The sequence below is a fragment of the Galeopterus variegatus genome, unplaced genomic scaffold (assembly GCF_000696425.1).
Source record: "Galeopterus variegatus unplaced genomic scaffold, G_variegatus-3.0.2 Scaffold9097, whole genome shotgun sequence".
NCBI classification, from domain to species: domain Eukaryota; kingdom Metazoa; phylum Chordata; class Mammalia; order Dermoptera; family Cynocephalidae; genus Galeopterus; species Galeopterus variegatus.
The window spans coordinates 30,206-47,997 of record NW_007735208.1 but is presented as its reverse complement, the minus strand read 5'-3'; positions in this window follow the sequence as shown (position 1 = coordinate 47,997).

Sequence of the window (17,792 nt, the reverse complement as noted above, 5' to 3'; positions counted from 1 at the left end):
CCCCCTCCCGCTCCACTCTCACCGGGTGCCCCGTAAACGGAGTTATCTCTCACCCACTTCTGGACATCTGGCCCACCCCACCCCAGCCTGGCCAGCCCCCAAGTCCTCCTGTGGCCCTCCTGGCCCCTAGGATTCTCCCAGGTCTTCCTTCATGGACTGAGGTTGGTGGCTGGGTTCTCAGGGCTCCCAGCTCCACAGCAAGAACACACCAGCTGCTGGGTCCCTGTGCTGCCTCTGTCCATCCTCCTCTCTGGCACCTTCTCTCCTCTCCTGGTGTCCCCTCCGGACTCATTGTTCCTCTGAAGCTTTCCCCATGGGGACCTGCTCAGTGCTCACAGGACCCAGGCAGCCCCCTCCACTTCTTGCCCCAGACTAGGGCACCCTAGTCACCCTCTCCCCAAGACCCTGGCTGGCTCCGAAGAGCTGGCCCCTGGGCACTAAGATGCTGATACTCGTCAACCTGAAACAATGTCAGGTCAACAAAAACAACTGTCCCCACACCAAGCTTCTCCAAGCTCACAAAGCCCCAATGTCTGGGCACACTGATTCCTCTGTCGGCGGCCAAGTCCAGGCCCCCGGGCCAGAGCAGCCTGCATTCTCGTCCCCCGCTGTGCCCCTCCCCATACGCCCCCCTAGTGGGGCAGTCTCTCATCTCCTGGGGGGTGGCCAGGGCCTAGTCCCCTACTCCTAGTCTCTAGTTGATAAGGAGGCAGAGACTGAAACTTAAGTTCAGATCGGCAAGAAAGAAGAGAGATTTTAAGCCAAACCTTCCTAGCCCCAGCTCCAACACTGACTGGCTGTGGGAACCTGGGCAAGTCCCTGGCCCTCTATGGGCTTCAGTTTCCTCGTCTATAAAGTGAGTGTTGGTTCTGTGGCCGCCAGCCTGAAATTCCCTAGTTCAGACTCTAACAACAGAAACTCAGAGGCCGGGACAGAGCATATCCGGCAATTCTACAACTATTTACTGGTCTCGCCCACAGGACTGCACTGGGCTGAGTCCTGGCAGAGAGACAGGAGGGCAGTGCCTCGGACCCTGAGCCCTGTCCTCCTATTTAGGGATGAGCTATGTTCCATGGCCTGTGCTGGGGCCTTCACCTGGCGGTCACAATTAATTCTCACAAATGCCCCCCTCAAGGGGCCGGCCCGGTGCCCACTACAGTGCGCCGCTTGGGAAGCGCGGCGGCGCTCCCGCCGAGGGTTCGGATCCCACATACAGACCGGCCGCTCGCTGGCTGAGCGAGGAGCGGGGGCAACACCGAGGGTTGCGATCCCGTTGCTGGTCCCGGTCCGGTACGGGTGTGACACTGAGGGTTGCGATCCGTTGCCGGTCACGAAAAAAGACAAAAAAAAATCAAAACAAATGCCCCCCTCAAATTTTACAGAGGAGGAAACTAAAGCAACAGCGAGGTGTTAAGGAGAGAGGTGTTAAGGGACTCCCCTGGTGAGGAAAAGGGACCAGCACCTGCCCTGAGCAGGGCACTGTGCCAAGTCTTCACGTGCGTCACTGCACCGCGCACTGCAAGGCCTCTGAGGACTGGCTGTTATTGTTTATTCCCCTCTCACAGATGAGGCTGTGAGGGTGGGCTTAGGCGACTCGCCCGAGGCCTCTGGGCTGGCAAAGCTGGAGCTGGCGCTCAGGCCTGGCAATCTGCCTGCAAAGCTGGCATTCTGCCTGCTGCTGGGCCCTCTGCCACCCTCACCCTTCATGCCAGTCAGGGGCAGAGAGAGGCCCTGGCTGCAGGGGGCTGGGCCGTGCCCCCTCCCGCTCCAGGGTGGGCACTTGCTCTTCTAGCTGGTGGGATCCGTCTCAAGCCCTGGGCCCAAACTGGGCTGGCTTCCTGTGGCCTGTGGCAGTGAGTGCCAGGTGAAGGCCTTGCCTCCCTGCTCCAGCACAGTGGTCGCAGTCCCCTTGCCCCTCAGCCTGCCCCAGGAGTCAAGAAGAAGCCAAGTGCAGGGGGCTGGGAAAGCACTGATGGCTGGCTGTCAGCAGTGGGAATATCTGGCTTCAGAGGAGAATGTGACCAGCTGTTGGGCTGCTCTGTGGGCACCGCCCCTGGCAGCCCACCAGACACCCAGGCAGAGGCACCGCAGCTTGGCAACTGGTCCTTTCTGCTCACACCACATGTTCTAGGTCATTTTTGTTGCCTTGACTGAATGTGGATGTTTCCCCAAATCTGCCCAACATCACATTTCCATGTTTATGCTTTTCCAGGAAGAAGTGAAGGCCCCTTGGACTCATTTTATTCCAATCTGGACTTGGGTCAGTTCAATTCATCCAAAGGCCCTCACGTGCCTGGCACTAGGCTGGGCACTGGGGAAATGAGGGAGGAGAGAGCTTGCCTCCCTCTAGCCATGGCCCTGGGCTGGAAGGACATGTCAGAAAGCTTGGCATTTGGGGAAATTGAGAGGTGTCCTGACTGGCACTCCAGGGTCAAACACCTCATACCCTTGGAGTCCCTCTCGCGGCCCCCACCCCGCCAGTTTCTAGAGCACTAATGGAGGAACCTACCAAGTCCCCCTCCCCAAGGTCCATGGGTGCCCTTGTCCAACTTCATGCTTAGAGAAGGTTGGGAGCCAAGGCCAGATGTCCACAGGAACAATGGCAGCTGAGGGTGGCCTCTGTATGATATTGTTCTAGACCGCACAGCCCAGACCATGGTTGGGATGTGTTGTCCCAGAGGGAGGCCCTGTGGGCAGGGGTGGAGCTCTCCTGAAGGGACAAGACTTTCTCATTTTCAATCATCCTGGACGCAGTCAGCCCTCGTGAGGAGTGAGGACTTGGCAGTGGGCCTTGGAAGGGGGGCTGCTTTCTCTCTACTGGCCTAAGAGCAGAAGCTGGGAGTAGGCAGGAGAGGGGGGGTTAGTGTCAGTTAAGTGAGCTGTTCCTGGCAATAGGCTTGGCAATGGGGTGTCAGCTTCATCCTGTGACCATTGAGGGCAGACCCATGTCATAATCTCACATCGCTCTCTGATGCCCAGAGGTCATTCCCAGCTGCTCTCCCCAAGCCTCAGCCAAACCCAGGAGCAGCTGCCTCAGCTACCCCATGGGGATGGAAGGGAGTGTTTGAGCCCACATTTGGGGCAAAGCAGGCCATGGTTTGCAGTGGCAGCTAAGGAGAGTTGGCACCCAGATGGCATGGGGGGACCCAGTGAAGGGGTGTGGCAGGTAGAGCCAGGAGGCTGGTCCAGGGGACAGGGTGTAGTTTCCTGTGTCCTCATGGACCAAGGACTCTGACCCCTGGGATTCTGCATTAAAGGGAAGTGTCCCACAGCTGGGACATTAGGGCTTTGTGGAACTTTGGGGGCAGAAAGCTCGGCTACTGGGCTGTGACCTTGAGCTGGCTACATCCTCTCTCTTGTCTTTCTTTTCCTCTCTGGGCTGTTGTGACCAAAAGGGGTGACGGATGGGAAGGAGCTTAAACATGTCATCTTCTCTAGATGCAGGTGAGGGGCTGAACTGTGGATGGAGAGAAGGAGCCATGGGGTGCCTCTCCTGTGTATCAGGTGGCCTGCTGGGCCAAGGCAGCCAGGGCTGGGGGCCACTCAGCGTCCATCCGCAAGGAGTTCATGTCCTGTGGGGAGCAGGTGGCAGCACATAATGACTGCAGTGTGATGACAAGGAATGTGAACCAAGAAAGGAGCTGAGAGACGAGTAACTTGGCAAGTGAGAGAAGATGTCCCCAGGGGGTCATCTGAGCTGAGCCTTGAAGAAGTTCTTCAGGAGAAGAGAGAGCAAGTCCTCTCCGGTGGAGGCACCAGAGGCGTGAGGTCTAGACACAGCACCATCTGGGTGAATGGAAGGGGGCAGGGGGCTCACACGTTACGAATGGACCAGTCATCAGTACAGCCCAGGGGTGCGGGGGTGGGGGTAGGGGAGCAGGGACATGAGACTGGAATGGAAAGTTCCTCAGGGATGAGGCAGCCCGGCCTTCTCCCCCCAGTTCTGTCCCCATTACCCCTATCACCAGCCCATTCAGCTGGGCTTTGGGGGATCCTGAGAAGAGGGAGAACTCCCCCTTTAAGGGCAGCCAGGCCAGATCTGTGCAGAGAACTCTCCCTGAACATCCTTCCAGAACACAAACTGGGAGTTCTGCAGAGTCCCCTGAGAGCTGGGAAGGAGGAAGAGGGGGACGGAGAGTGGCAGCAGGGTGTGAAAGGATGGGTGGGGCTCCCCAAAAGGGGAGAAGGAGGTTGAAGGGCAGGTCTGGAGAGCTGAGAGGTCAGACTGGCTCTTCAGAGAGCTCAGCCAGCAGCGTGTCCCGCACTGCAGGGTCTGCGACCAGGCTCAGGGCAGGGCTATGAGCTCCGAGTTTTGACACTTGCCCTGCCCTGAATGTTCTCTGTTCTCTTGGCTTCTGGGTGTTTACACACATGTGTGCTGTTCCCTTGTCCTGAGACACCTTCCTTTCCAAACTTGCTGGACTGAAACTTTGACCTTCAAGGTTCAGGACTTGTATTCCTGACTCTGTGAAGCCTCCTCCCCTCGAGCACCTCTCTCCTGGAGATTGAGAGCGCTCAGCCCAGATCCCACCTGCGTCATTAACCATCCATGCTCTACCAGGATGGAACATGGTCCTGTCTCCTCCATGGACCGTGATCCCTGAGGACAGGGACCATCACTCAGGCCCTCAAGCTTGGCCCAGGGCTCTGCTGGTAGTTGATAGTTCATGTGTGTTGGTTGATTTGTTTTTTGTATTTTTTTTTTCAAAGATGACCGGTAGGGGGATCTCAACCCTTGACTTGGTGTTGTCAGCACCACGCTCTCCCAAGTGAGCTAACCGGCCATCCCTATATGGGATCTGAACCCGTGGCCTTGGTGTTATCAGCACTGCACTCTCCCAAGTGAGCCACGGGCCGGCCCTGTGTTGGCTGATTTGAATGGATCCTTTACTCCTCTGCCAAAAGTATAGGTGAGAACTAATCTTTGAGAAAGGCTGGCCGTTCGAATGACACATTAACAGTCTCATTTAACTCTGATCATTTCCCTAAACACAAGCAAAGAAACAAACCTAGGCCTCCTCTGGTCCTCTGCATCCACGTGGTTCTTCTAACCTCCAAACCCCGCTGCCTCTTTGATTTTTCTCTTCCCCTCGCTCCCCATGTCTGATCACGGCTCACTCTGTCACGGCTCACTCTGTCATGGCTCACTCTGTCCGGTCTATCCCCAAGCTTCCTTCCTTTTCTCTCCATTTCCACTGCCCTGCCCTAGGCCCACCATCCCTCTCCTGGATCGCTCCAGGACTTCCCCACCTGGCCTTCTGCCTTCCCTGGGGCCCCTACAATGCAGTTGCCACACAGCAGTCAGAGTGACCCTTTAGAAACATAAATTAGGGGCCGGCCCGGTGGCGCACTGCTACAGTGCGCTGCTTGAGAGCGCGGCGGCGCTCCCGCCGAGGGTTCGGATCCCACATACAGACCAGCCGCTCACTGGCTGAGCGAGGTGCGAGTGCAACACCGAGGGTTGCGATCCGTTGCCGGTCACGAAAAAAAAAGACAAAAAAAAAAAAAAGGAAAAAGAAAAAGAAAAGAAACATAAATTAGATGATCTCACTCCTGTGCATAAAATCCTTTTTAACTTACCCACATATGGAGAAACGCCCATTCCCTGCTCCAGGCTACTCCTGTCCTCTGCTCGCCCCCCTCTTTCTGCTCCTCAAATGTACCAGGGCCATTCCTGCCTGGATGCTCCTTCCCAATCTCCCCATGCCTGGCTCCTTCTCCCCATTCAAGTCTCAGGTCAAACATCACCCTACAAAAGGCCCTCTTGACCACCCGCTTGGACATAACCCCCAGCCACTCTATCACTGTGTCAAGGAAAATGAGCTTGGGCTTTGCATGAGAAAAAACCCAAAATCTTAGGGGTTTACGCAAGATAGTTTATTTCTCTCTGTTGTAAAAAGTCTGGAAGTAGTAGGTCCCAGGCTGCTATGGTGCTCTGCAGTATTGGGGACTCCAGCCAGGTACCTTCTGTCTTGTGGCATCTTCAGCAGGTGGCTTTCTCCTCATGGTCCACTGTGGCTGCTGGAGTGTCAGCCATCGCCTCTGCATTCCAGCCAGCAGGCAGGTAGGAGGGATAAAGAGGAATGTGCCCCTTCTTGATGGTTGTTTCTGCTTACATCCCATTGGTCAGGACTTAATTACTTGGCTACAGTTATCTTCAAGAGAGCCTGGGAAAGACAGTCTTTGTTTTGGGAAGTCATGTCCAGGGTTCTATCACACAGGAAGACGAGAATGGAAATTAGAGGATACCTAGCAATCTTAGCCAGAATCATATCACTTGCTAAATTATCTTTTACCTACCAGCTGATAGTTTCTTATCTAATTATTTATTATCATCTCTTGCCAGTAGAACATAAGCTTCATGAGGGCAGTTTCCTCGCCATGTTTGTCCATCACTGTATCTCCAGTGCCTAGGTGCAGTGCCTAGCAAAACAGGCTCTGGATTTTTACTGAAGGAATGATTGAATGACTCCTCACAAAAATGAATTGAGGGTCGGACGCATTCTTATTCCTAGTTTACGAAAGGAGGAAATGACGCTCAGAGAGGTTAAGTAACTTGCCTAAGGCCACACAGTTGGCAATAGGGCCAAGATTCGAACTTTGCTCTCTGTGACTCCCACACTCTCCTTCACATACTGGCTCCTCTGATCTCTCAGTCCTATCCTGGATCAAGTGAGAAGCCAGGAAACAATCACCTGGTGTCAGTGCCATTTCCCTGGGAAATTCCACCCCAAGTTCTCACTTACGTCATGCCTATAGGCTCTAATGGGATCAGCATAATACGCGGTTGTTTGGTGACAGACTCTGTAACCTTCCTGCAAATTAGTGGGTGAAGATGTCACATAGAATCTATGAAATAAGTTCCTATGGAATTAAGCACTGGACGAGGTCTGGAATTCCAGATGAACTGGTCGATCTCTCTGTTTTGGACAAAGGAGAACTGTCTAACTCATGAGGTTTCCCTTATTACTTTGGCTGCTAGGAAACTTAGAGTTTGAATTCAGCACCCAGAGGCGGCCCCAACCTCAGGTAAAGTGCTGTAGTGAACAGAATCACTGTTCACAAATGAATAGTATGTGATTTGGAACCAGGGACTCTGGATTTGAGTCTCAGCCAGTGCTCGTGTGAACAGTACATTCAAACTTCTCTGGACCATAGGACTGAGGTTGTAAACATATAACTCCTCCCTCCCATGGCTGTTAGGAGGATTAAATGAACCAATATGTCAGAAAGCTCTCTAGAAATGACTTGATGCTGCGTAGATGGTTGGCCCTTGTCACATGCAGTAGAGGGCACACTCAACTCATCAAGAGTGAGCTGCAGCCTCTCATGCTCCAGGAATTCTTGGATAAGAAAGTGAGGTGGTCAGGGAAGGAAGGCTTCAAGGAGGAGGTGTTTTAAAGCATGGGTGGGACCTTTTGGTGTAGAAAATTTGACAGTGTTGACCTCCAAGGTCACCTCCATTTTGCAGCCTGGCCTGCCATTGCTTGCATCTCCCCGTCCTTTTCAGGACCATCTCATCCATCACTACTAATCCCACCATCTAGCCAGGGCAGGAAGCACAGCTCACAGGTAGACAGAGCAGCTCTAGGATGGCTCACAAGTCCCAAGAGACTGCAGGGCTTCAAAATGACAGAGTCAACCAGCAGTGACTGTTTCTTCACTTATTTCTTCAATACTTACTGTGTGCGGGGCACCGTTGAAACAGCTCCTCCACTTGTGGAGCTCACATAAGGGTCATTGAGGAAAGTTCAGTCTTGGAAATAGCCCCAGCCCAGGACTAGAGGCTGAAACCCCAGCTCTCTCCAGCTGTCTCTTTTCTGTGAACTAGCAACCTCTGACCCTCAGCTTCCTCCCCCCAAATGAAAGACTTAGTCACAGGGCACAAAGCCCACCCACAATGAAGTGACTTGTCTTATAAGCCTGTTCTCAGTTAATCCTCACAATATGTAAAGAAAGTGAGGCACCAGAGAGGTGAAGTAACTTACCTGAGATCACACAGCTCAGGAGCAGCTGAGCTGGAGCTGGAGTCCTTGTCTTATAAGCCTGTTCTCAGTTAATCCTCACAATATGTAAAGAAAGTGAGGCACCAGATAGGTGAAGTAACTTACCTGAGATCACACAGCTCAGGAGCAGCTGAGCTGGAGCTGGAGTCGCCGGCAGGCAGCAGGGGCCCAAAGCCTGGAATGGGGGCAGGGAGGGAAAACATTTCAGGAAATGGCTCTTCTCAGTCAGCGAGAGCTCAAGGTCAAACTGGCTGGAGGAAGCCAGGCACACGTAGGACTCCCGGATGGGGCTGCAGCAGACTGGAAGCTGCAGCCTGCTAGACTGACCATGGCCTGGAGGGCTGGCTGGGCAGGGCGGGGGTGGCCCCTTGGTTCCCTGCATGGATTCACTAGGTTGGAGCTTGAGGCTGAAGACCCCAGCTCTACCCACTTAGGGCCTGAGTGGCCTGGGATGCAGGTCTGCGGTGGGAGGGGCAGAGGACCTGCATGGAGGGGCAGAAAACTCGCGGGGGGTGGGGAGGAGAACCTGCAGATGGGGAGAGGACCTGGACCTGGGAGCCTCTGCACTGGGGGGAGGGAATGAGAGAGGGGACCCATGCACGGGGAGCCCTGTGGAGGAGGGCCTGTGCAGGATCGCTCCTCTTCCTTCCTTCCCCCTCTGGCTGTGGGAGGCCATGTCGGGGTCACACATGGGCGAGCGCCTGGGGCTTGGGGTGCAACAGACCCTGCACTCCGGGCTCCCTACCACCCCGGTCCTCCCAGCTGCTCCTTCCAGCCTTAGGATAAAGTGCAAATTCCTCCTCCTGGCCTGGCCCCGTGGCTGTAAACTTGCTCTTGATCCCCAGTCCTGCCCTTCTGGTCCTTGTCTCTCTGCTGTCCCTTCACCTGGTTAACTTTAAAATTGAACTCAGTCCCTTCTGCAGTCCAGCACCTCCCCTTCTGTGACTTGGCCCAGCATGGATTACCTGCCCTCCTCTCTGGACCTGGGCCCATTGAAGCTGGTGGGGACCTTCACCACAACCTTCCTCCCCTTCCTCTAGGTCCTGAGGGCCCGCCTGTGACTCAGTCACCCTCTGCCTTCTGGACAGGTGGCACATGGTAGGCGCTCAGAACTAGTTGTGGCAGGGGCCACCAACCCCCCCTACGGGAAGCTGACGTCCCATGAGGCCTGACCCTTTGCAATACTCAGGACCACTCTCTCCCTACCTCCTCCCCCACTGCCCCACATCATGCACTTTATTGAAAACCAACCAACCAAGCACTGTGGAAATGTGTGTCACTGCAGCTGTGATTCCGCGTCAGACCTTAACAGCAGTAAGTGAGTGGACCACCCCCACTCCCTGGCTGGGCCTGGGCTGGGCGATTGAAGGGGCAGAAGGGGTGGGAGAGGGTAAATGGATGATTTCAGGAGAACCTGGGCCTGGTGTGTCTGCTTCCTGCTGAGTGTCTGTATGGCGAGACAGCTGCTGGTGCACCTGAGGGTAAGGGAGGGAGTTGTGGGCGATCAGCTTCCGTCTTCCCTCTGTCTCACCCTGTCTTGTGTCTTCCATGAATCCCCTGGGTCCCCTCTCTGTGGCTGACCACCCCACCCCTCCTCAGGGCAGGTGGGTCTCCCTGTCAGTCGGGGCCTCCACTGCCAGCCCATGAGGGCCCCTTCCTTGCAGGGGAAACTCTTTCTCTGCCTGTCTTAGAGGAGGTGACAGAGGGTTCCCCCAGAAAAGGGCCAAGCTCTGACTTAAGGGACAGCCCCTTCCTTGGGGAACAGCTCCAGCCCTTCTTGTTTCCTGCTATCTGCTGAGCCAGATGTTTGAGGCCTCCATCTGACAGCTGAGGGCAGGGTCTCTCACAGGCCAGGGCCTATGGGTGTGTCCCCCACTGTGTGTGTGTGTGTGTGTGTGTGTGTGTGTGTGTGTGTGTGTGCGCGCGCACGCACGTGCTTGTGTGTTTGTGGGGAGGGGAGTGGTTGTTGTTAAGCCAATGGCTTTGAGTGAGTCTGGCCTCTTACTAGCTGTAACTGCATGACCTTGAATATGTTCCCAAAGGTCTCTAAAGTCCCATCCATAAAATCAGCCTCCCAGAGACATTGTGCAGGTAGAATGATATTGCACAGGAAGCCCTTAGCACAGCTCCAGGCACGCAGTAAAGCTTGATCCATAGTAGTTATTGTCACTTTTAGGAGAAACCCCCAATCAGCATGGATGTCTGTTGCAGGAGCCTTTCATGTGCTGGAGGACCCTGTGACCAGTGGCTCCTGCCACTTTCATGATGCTCCCAGTAGGAGGATTGATGCCCAAAGGCCTGGCTGAGGGGAAGGGGAGGATCAAGGCCTCTAGGTCCAAAAACCCCTGACCCTGGCTTCTCCTCCTTTGTGCACTGTCCCAAACAGGGTGCCTTGAACTGCCCACCCTCCAATTCTAGCAGGAAGGCTGAGCTCTGGGGAGACCTGGTAGGGGAAACCTCTATTCTCCCCTGTGCCTCAGTTTCTCTGTGTGTGAGAGGCCAATCAGACTCCAGCATTAACTCAACTGTCCCTCCAAGGGCCTAGAGGAGGGGAGGGGGCCCCCAAGTCCAAGCTTTCCCTCCCTTCAGCTCTTTGTTTTTTTTTGAACAGAGCTTAGAGCAGCCAGTCAGGACCCAGAGTCTCAGGCCTGTCCCCGCACTGGTAAATTTCACCTGGCTCCTGGCCAGTGGTGGCGCTGAAGGGGTGGGGTGGGGGAGGGAGTAAAGAGTGGTGCCTGCCAGGCCCAGGCCCCTATCTCAGAACCCAGTGCTGTCAGCTGGGAGGTTTGTGCAGGAACAACATTAACCCATCTTGGCTTAGAGAAAAAATACTGGGTCTGATATATCAGCCTGGGAGAGGAGGGTGGGGGAGGGGTTTCCAGTCTGTGCCTCAGTTTATCCTTTGGAAATAGAAGGAATGGGGTTCCCTAGCCTCCACTTTGAGAAGATGGGGGAGTTATACCATTTATTCATTCACGGAGTCAATCCACAAACATCTGTTTTGCACCCGCTAACGTGTCAGGCATGGTTCTAGGCACTTGGAGATACAAAAGCCTGAAACCCAGGTGGAGAGGCCTGGAAGCCCCCAAATCTGGGAGAGAGTAAACACACACAGTCCTGGGTCTGTGCAGAGAAAGGCAGGCACCTAGAGCCCGTGGGAGTCTCCCATGCACCAAGTGACACATCATTTTGGCCACCAAACCCCAGGATTGAGCAGGGATTCCCTCCTGTGATTGAGCAGAGAGGTAAACAGATGCACTGAAAGCACTGTAGCAGGTGTGCCAATGAAGGAGTGGGCTGGCAGGTTGGTGGCTCCTGCCATCCCTTCTCTATCTCAGATGGGACGGCCTGGAGGGCAGTCACCAAGAAGGACTGCCAGTACTTGCAATGTATAGACATCATCTGCCCAGCAGACCCCAAAACTTGCAGGACCCCACTGCAGGTATGTCTGCTCACACCAGGACCCTTTGCTACTGGAGGCCTTTGCTCAGACTAAATGTGGCCCAACACCCAGATATTGATCTCTAATATATTCCCATTCAAAGGAAATAAGATTCCCAGGACAATAGTGGATTATACATCCTAGGGTAGGAAAAAGAGAGCCAGGATAGGACTTGAATATCTGGTTGATTCCCAGAAGAAAACCTTCAAAGATGTGAGGGGCACTGCTGACAAGCCCATCCATTGGGCAGAGACAGTTTGAGCATCAGGAAGAGAAGGATAATTAGGCTAGCCTGAAATAAAGAGCTGTGAAAAGCAGCGGGACCATACAAACAGGAGGCCCAGAGGGAGAATGTGCTTGTCACCATGGAGGCCTCTGCAGGAGCAGTGGCCATCCTCATGGCCAAGGCCTGAGATGAAGGCAAAAAACACGAGCAAGGACGGAAGAGACGCCTCTACCTGGTGGCATTAAGGTCTCTTCTTTAAAGAGACTAGATAATTGGAAATTAGCCACCACAAAGAAACCCCCAGTTTGCCTGATAACCAGATAATAAATTTTTTTTTTTTTTTTAAAGATGACCGGTAAGGGGATATTAACCCTTGACTCGGTGTTGTCAGCACCACGCTCTCCCAAGTGAGCTAACCGGCCATCCCTATATGGGATCCGAACCCGTGGCCTTGGTGTTATCAGCACCACACTCTCCCAAGTGAGCCACGGGCCGGCCCAAATTCTGAAATGTTAACCTCTACCTGGGTGAATATAAGGGAGATGTTGATAGTTTAAAGAGATATTGATTATTCAATAAATTCATAAGGTTAGTAAACTGGACACAAAACCCAGTCTAGGTAGTAGTGAGGATTTCTGTCCCCTCAGTAAAGGTCTTTGGACATTGAGGGATATGGTAAATCTCCCCTCCCCCAATTCCTTACACTTGTCTGTAGTGACGCCACCGTCCTCAAGGGGGCTCAGGCTGTTCAATGCCTGGTTCCGCCTTTCTCTACCCAACACCCCTCCTCAGGCCTTCGCGCCCTCAGTCACCCCCTCCTCTCCTGGCAGCCCAGCCACTGTCCTTCTGCCTGCTGCTTCCGCATAGCCCGTGCATGAGCTCCAGGCTACCCCATTCACACGATCTTCTCTTAACCCTAGAGCCATGGCCCTATTGCTCTCCTCCCCTCCACCGCTCACCTCCTCAGGGAATAACACCCTCCTCTTCCTCACCCTTCCCTCCTGTGCCCGAGGCAGAGCTGCTCTCCCCTCCCCCTTTTCTGAATCACCTGTTGGTTGCCAAATCTAGTGGATGCACTCCGCTCCCCAGCAGCCTCTGACATTTTTGCAGCCTCTCCCTTCCTGGAAATGTCTGCTCTCCGGCTCCCCCCCCCACCTCTTTGATGGCTCCCCCCTATCTTCCTGGCTAGCTCGTCTTCCTCCTATCATCTCCCCCCACGTTGGTGCTTTCCAAAGTTCATCTTTGCTGAGTTATCTTCTTCGTCCACTCTGCATATGCTCACAACTTGGCCTTCTTCCAAGGTGCCCTATCTCAGCCAGTTACACCCTAGCCCGGCCATTGCTCAAGCCAGAAACCTGGGAGCCGCCATGACACTTCTGCTCTATCTGGCCAATCACCAGGGAGCCATCCACTGGCTTTTCTATAAATGCATGACCTTGGAAAGCCCACATCGGAGCTTGTCACTTCCTGCTAATGTCCATATGCTCATGGTCAATTCTGGTAGCTTCTGTCTAACCTCAAGTTTCATTCTTCCTCTTCAATCCCTCTCCCTACTTCGTACGTATACTAGATTCCATGTAGATCCCCATGATTAGCACACAGTAGGTGCTCATTAATAGTTGTTGAATGTGCATGCTAAAAGGTAATGGTAAGAAGACAGGAAAATATATACCGTGCAGTTCTCAATGGCCAAAGCTAGAACAATTTGAGCAACAAAATTAACAAACTAGTACGGGATTAAAACCCAAAATATAAAATAAACAGCCATGAGTCCACATTGGTATATTTAAATGACTGAAAAAAATTTAAAAATAGGAGAGAAGAGAAAAATCTCCCATACAGAAGAATTCAAATACTGTATATAGATATTCCACCATCAAGAGGGAGCATAATTCCCCACTCTAAGTATGGGCCGCCCATAGAGTACTGTCTGAAAAGTGGGCTGCGGGCAGTGGAACAACGTTACAGTGGAGTAACCTGACAAACACTACCTCAGCCAATGAGCAAGGTCAATATCGTCTGTCACAAATTATATAGATAATATGTACTCTTGATATGATGGCATAAAAATGGGACTCTGGCCGGCCGGTTAGCTCAGTTGATTAGAATGCAGTGTTGTAACACCCAAGGTCAAGGGTTCAGATCTCAGTACCAGCCAGCTGCCAAAAATAAATAAATAAATAGGATTAGAATGCAGTGTTGTAACACCCAAGGTCAAGGGTTCAGATCTCAGTACCAGCCAGCTGACAAAAATAAATAAATAAATAGATAGATAGATAGATGAATAAATAAAGGACTCTGTGATCTTCCTCCCCAGAACATACAATCACAGTCTAATCATGAGAAAAGCATCAGACACATTCCCATAGAGCAGTGTGATTGTTAGTTTTATGCATCAACTTGGCTGATTTATAGGACCCAGTTACGGTGAAGGTATTTTGTACATGTGATTAACATCTACAGTCAATTGACTTTAAGTAAAGGAGATTATCCTCGGGATTCTGGATGGTCCTTGTGCAATCAGTTGAAGCCTTAAAAACAAAACTGAGCTTTCTGTGAGGAAGAAATTCTGTCTGTGGACTGCAGCAGCAGCTCCCACCTGAGGGCCTCCAGCTTGCCTGCCTGTGCTATAGGTTTTGTTTTTGGAGGCTGCTGACCGGTAAGGGGATCGCAACCTTTGGCTCGGTGTCGTCCGCACCACGCTCAGCCAGTGAGTGCACCGGCCATCCCTACATAGGATCCGAACCCGCGGCCTCGGTGCTCCCAGCGCCGCACTCTCCCCAGTGAGCCACAGGGCTGGCCCAACACCAAGTTCTAACCAAGCGACCTACCCAGCCAGCCCCATGCCCTATAGATTTTGGACTTGCCTAAGCACCCAATTCCTCGGCAATAAAGTGGTACATCTAGATAGACAGATAGATTAGAAGGACAGATGACAGATATGGGTGTCCTATTTCAGAGATAGCAAGCTATAGAGATCAGAGAATAACACTTTCCTCTTCCTCACCTCTGATTCCCTTCTGTGCACAAGGCAGCCCAGCTTCTCTTGTGTCTCCCTTTTCTGTGAATAACCTATTAGTTAGCAAATTTAATGGACACTCCCTTCCCAACTCTCCAGCTGGATTTCTCTGACGTGTTTGATATCTATCTTCTATGCATCCATCCTACTGGTGGTAGATGATACATGGGGTATTCTGCCTGACTGGTGCTCTATAAAACTGTCAAGGTCATCTAAAACAAGGAAATTCCTTGAAACTGTCACAGCCAACAGCAGCCTAAGGAGACATGACAACTAAATGTAATATTGTATGCTGGATGGGGTCTTGGAACAGAAAAAGGGTGTTGGGGGAAAATAAGGAAATGTGAATAAAGCATAAACTTTAGTTAATAATAAAGTATCAATATTGGTTCATTAATTCTAAGAAATGTACCATGCTAATGTAAGATGTTAATAAATGCAAGATGTATGGACCCTATCTGTGCTATCTTCTTAATTTTTCTGCATATATAAGTATATGCATATATCTCTCTCAAATACTAACCAAGGTAAAGCTGATTGAAGCTTACAACTATCAGAAAGAATAGACTCTATTTATTATTTTTTTTAGCAGCTGGCTGGTACAGGGATCCAACCCTGGATCTTGGTGTTACCAGCACCTTGCTCTAACCAACTGAGCTAACCAGCCAGCCAGAAAGAACAGACTTTAAAGTAAAGAGCTTTACTAGAGAGAAAGAGGTTACTTCATAAAGATTAAAAGTTCAATTCACCAGGAAGATACAATAACTTTACATTTGCATATCCCTAAGAATATAAAGGCTCAAAGAACCTAGAACAAAATTAGACAGGATCACGAAAAGAAACAGAAAAATCGTAAGTGGTAGATCTTACCCATCTCTCTCAATAATTCTTAGGACACACAGATTAAAGGAAAAAAAAAATCAGTAAGCCTGTAGATAACTTGGAAAACATGCTTAACAAATCTGACCTAATAGGCACACATAAGAAACTACATTCAAAAACTGCAAGGGCCGGCCCGTGGCTCACTTGGGAGAGTGCGGTGCTGGTAATACCAAGGACGTGGGTTCGGATCTTATATAGGGATGGCCAGTTTGCTCACTGGCTGAGCGTAGTGCTGGCAACACCAAGTCAAGGGCTAAGATCCCCTTACCGGTCATCTTTTAAAAAAACAAACAAACAAAAAAAACACTGCAGAACGTGTATTAAATATATAGTAGGCCAGAAAGTCAGTCTCAACAAGTTTCTTGGCTTTGTTTTTGTTATTCTAAAGAAGACGTAAAGAACACTTTCTATGATTAAATGCTATGAGGACGGGGGTGGGGAAAAGATAACTAGAATATAACAGTATATTTAAAAATTAGGGAAAAAATAACTCACCAGTGAAAGAAGAAATCATAATAGAAACGATAAAATCTTCTGAACTGAATGAAAAAGTATTTGTGGAATATGGCTAATGCAATACTCAGAGAAAATTTTATAGCCTTAAACGTATATAATGGGGGGCTGGCCGGTCAGCTCAGTTGGTTATAGCATGCTGTTGTCACACCCAGGTCGAGGGTTCAGATCCCTGTGCTGGCCAGCCACCAATGTAAATAAATATATATACTGGAAAATAAGAAAAGTAAAATGAAAAAGCTAAGCACCCACTTCTATAATTTATTAAAAGAAGAACAAAATGAATCCCTTAAAAGTAGAAAGAAGAAAAATAATTGAATAAAAATACATAAAACAGAAAATACAACATTAAGAGAGGGAATCAAAGACAAAGTTAGTTCTTTAACATTAATAAAATTATCTTCTTTTTTCATAATTTATCATTAAGAAAATCACACAGTAATTTTTGAAAAGGTGAACGAAAAGGTGAACTTTACTACCAATTTTAAAGACATTAAAAAATATAACCTCCGGGCCGGCCCAGTGGCGCACTGCTACAGTGCGCTGCTTGGGAGCGTGGCTGCACTCCCGCCGAGGGTTCGGATCCCACATACGGACCGGCCGCTCACTGGCTGAGCGAGGTGCAGGTGCAACACCGGGGGTGCGATCCCGTTGCCGGTCCCGGTCCGGTACGGGTGCGACACTGAGGGTTGCGATCCGTTGCCAGTCACAAAAAAAGACAAAAAAGGGGAAAAAAAAAAAATATATATATATATATATATATAACCTCCTATTATTATGGATAAATTTATTTTATGCTCCCCAAATTAAAATTTTAGATAAAATGAACAAAGTCCTAGAACCAATCCAAGAAGAAATAGGAGAATTTTATCTCACCACTATGGAATTACAGGGACTGGACCTGCTATTTGTCTGTAAACAACTAGAAAACTAGACAAGAGGGCCGAGCCCGTGGCGCACTCGGGAGGGTGCGGCATTGGGAGCGCAGCAGCGCCCCCTCCGCGGGTTCGGATCCTATATAGGGATGACCGGTGCGCTCACAGCGCTCACTGGCTGAACGTGGTGCTCCACAGGATGATAGGCAGTGCAGGGCTGTCATCCTAACCAAAGGGGAACAAAGTGAGCCCTATGAGTGCCCCAGCTTCTCCCTGAGGGCACTTTCTAGACCACAGTGCTGGGATGGTGTCCCAAGGCAGTGGGTTTTCCTGGGTCGAGGAGAAGGATAGGAGTTTGGGGAGACTGCAACATCTGGAATTTGAAGGTGGAATACAAAGAAATCGGAGCTACACAAAGACAGAGTTAAAGAATATGCATCAGCGTGCCCTTGAAACTGATGTTAAATACTAAGCAAAGCACATGAGTGTGAAACTCTACACATCTGAGCAGACTGGGTGCCATAAGCCAAAGAATTCCAGAGCTTACAGAAGGCTAGGACATAGTCAAGTTCTGACCACCCAGAGTGGAGAATCCTTGCTAAAACATCAGGACATTCAGTAGAGACCCCAGAAAGGTAACACTTTAGTAGTAGGGCTACTTTAACCCTAGAGTAAAAGAAAATTTAGACTTTCCCAAACACCCTAAAAACAAGCCTCAAAAGAATAAAGTTGTTCTATGAATAAGTTAACTAATTGCATGTTAGAACAAAGTCCAGCTATCTATACGTGAAACAACAGAATCCAGCACACAGCAAAATAAAACTTATAA